Genomic DNA, 2,738 nt, shown 5'->3' on the forward strand with positions numbered 1-2,738 from the left:
TGCTGAATGCTTAGAAAACTCATCGTGTGTCAAGTATTGTTTTAAATGCTTTACAAATATTAATCGATTTAACCTTCATAACAACCCTATGATGTAGGTACTAGCATTTCCCCCACTTTATAGATGAGGAAATTAAAGCTAAGGTGAAGATATGGAGTCATTTACCTGAGGTCAGGGAGCTATTAAGTCACTGAGCTCCTCAGTTCCTGCTCCTAGCTACTGGGTACTGCTACCTTTCAGATAGTGGGCTAGGCACTGAGAAATCAAAAATAAATGGCCCTTAGGAAATTTTAGATTTGTGGAAAACAACTGGGAAATCAGGTTCCTGCCATCTGTGCTTCAGGAAGAGAGAGCATGAACTGGGTCTTCTCCAAGCAAATCTTGGTTGACCTTCCATCCTGCTCATTGCCGCTCACCATCTTTGCAAGAACCCATCACTTAGCTTGCCCTTCATCTCCTCTGTGTTTTTGTCAGAAAAATGATAAGAAAATTTGAAGATATACTCAATTTAGAGTGGAGTCAGTTTTATTTCATTTCGAAATGGGATGTAACTGGGTATTGGTCGTGATGATTCTAGAGATTCTCACTTTGGGAAAAGATTTGCCACAGGAAAAGGATGAACTCTCGGGGGAATCAACGCAGTCATCAATTTCATTCTTACAGATCCATCCTTGGTTTGCAAATGAGACGAGAGATGCAGCTGCAGGTGAGACAGTACTCATTTCAAAGAAGTACTCGGCAGACCCCAGCTTTAAAGTGTCCACAGCTGTTTGAAGCTGTGCTTTGCATATTTACCTCTTTGTTTGGTCCGCTACTCCTTCTGCTCAGAGATTCAATGAGACAACTTACAAAAAGAATTTATAAGAAAACAAGTTGTTTTATAATTTTCTAATAACAGCTTTCAATCTGTGGGAAGAATTTTTTTTTTTAGTTCCTCATCTTTTCTTAACTAGACTCTATTCACATAAATAATTCCGTGGATTCTATTTAATTATTATCCTGATAAATGATATGACCTGTTAACTGGGAAGAATGCCAGATTTTAAAAAATTAGTTTAATGCTTTTCAATTACTTTACACTATTGTTACAGCATAACACCTTACTAGCTTAAAGTAGAGAGGAAAGGGACGCCTGGGTGGCTCAGTCGGTTAAGCGTCCAACTTCAGCTCAGGTTATGATCTCATTCATTGCTTATGAGTTTGAGCCCCGCATTGGGCTCTGTGCTGACAGCTCAGAGCCTGGAGCCTGCTTTGGATTCTGTGTCCCACCCCCCACCCTCTCTCTTCCACTCCCCGGCTCATGCTCTATCTCTCTCTCTCAAAAATAAATAAATGTTAAAAAAATTTAAAGTAGGGAGGAAAAAAGATCTCAACTTGTTACTAATGTCCAAAGCTGTTTACAGTAGTTTATAGTACTGAATTAATGTTACTCATCTAGAATTTTGCATTTATGAACTCCAGAGTTTTGTCCTATTCTGGCCATTAAAATTGTAGTATCTAATGATTACTTTAATATTTCTTAATTATTCAATTTTTAATAATTGGAGCATATTTATTATATCTCCATAAGTGAAAAGAAAACTGTTTCTGCTTTTCAGTGTTCTTGAACTATTGCTATCTCCGATAGTTATGTTAATGAAAAGGATTATTAAAGTGTCTAAAATATACCAAAAGGACTTACATGTCACTTTGCTAACATTATGGAAAAGAAATTATTTTTAGTCTCATTTTTCAGTTAAGAAGCATGATGCGTAAGTGGATAACCGGCCCATAGTGACATAGCCTGTGGTTTTCAAAGCCAGGATTCTTAACCAGGCATTCTGATTCCTGACATCACCTACTTAACCACTGTTACATCTCCCTCTTTAGAGGAAGAGCATGTATGGGGAGGCCTTAGATGTACTCAGTGGAGTTCTTGACACGGGTACATTTGGCTTAGAGATGAAACGTGTTTTTCATGGGCAATCGAATTGTCTCTGTGGAAAATACTATATAGCTTCTTTAGTATTTGCCAATAATCTATTTGATTATTCTCCTTTAGGTACAGGCCACTAGTAGGATGGTACATTTTGACGTTTTGGTTTTGGTCACTGTGATTTGTAAAACTTGAGGCAATAGTCGAACTTTTCCCATTTCTATGTAGTTTATGGAATGGACTCTGTGTGTCATTTAAAAGTAGTTTAGCTGATATGATAGAAGGACAATGGTTCTTGGAGTCAATAGGTTTGGTTTTTAGTACTGATTCTTCCAGCTACCAGTTTTAACATGCTGGACAATTTCTCTCTCTTTCTCTTTCTCTTTCTTTCTCTTTCTCTCTCTCCCTCCCTCCTTCCCCCTTCCCCCTTGCTTGGAAGAGAAATAAAGATTTCTTGTTCATGGGGATCTTGGGGAAGACCAAATAAGATGACACATAAAGCACTTAGCAAATGTGTCACTTACAAAGCGGGTGCTGAATACATGTTACTTCTCTCTCCTTCCCTGCCGGCCCTGCTGCTATATTTTAAACTCTGGTTACTGACAGTTTTATAAAACTGCTATGAAATCTGAGGGGAACTGAAACTGTCATTCTAATTCATGGGAGTTGGTTATCTTCACAATGGTCTCAGGCCCCGAATATGTGGCACAAATGTTTTTGTGAGCCCCACTAAAACAGAAGGAAATTTGTTTGGATATTATTTTACTAATCATTCGTACCCATCTTGGCTGTGGTGCACTATCTTATTTCTATTACTCAAAGC

The 2,738-nt window shown here is 38.1% G+C and overlaps 1 long non-coding RNA gene across 1 annotated transcript; it reads right to left on the reverse strand.

The window, feature by feature from the left end:
- Nucleotides 1-507: 507 nt before the first annotated feature.
- LOC147579996 (uncharacterized) lies at nt 508-1,786 on the reverse strand. The gene is made up of 2 exons (XR_015251861.1): nt 1,682-1,786; nt 508-700 (listed from the first exon to the last, which is right to left on the reverse strand). It is a non-coding gene; the product is annotated as an uncharacterized LOC147579996 (long non-coding RNA).
- Between the last annotated feature and the right edge of the window lie 952 nt (nt 1,787-2,738).

Source organism: Puma concolor, chromosome B3 (genome assembly GCF_028749965.1).
Source record: "Puma concolor isolate L17-30 chromosome B3, mPumCon1.1.hap2, whole genome shotgun sequence".
NCBI classification, from domain to species: Eukaryota; Metazoa; Chordata; class Mammalia; order Carnivora; family Felidae; genus Puma; species Puma concolor.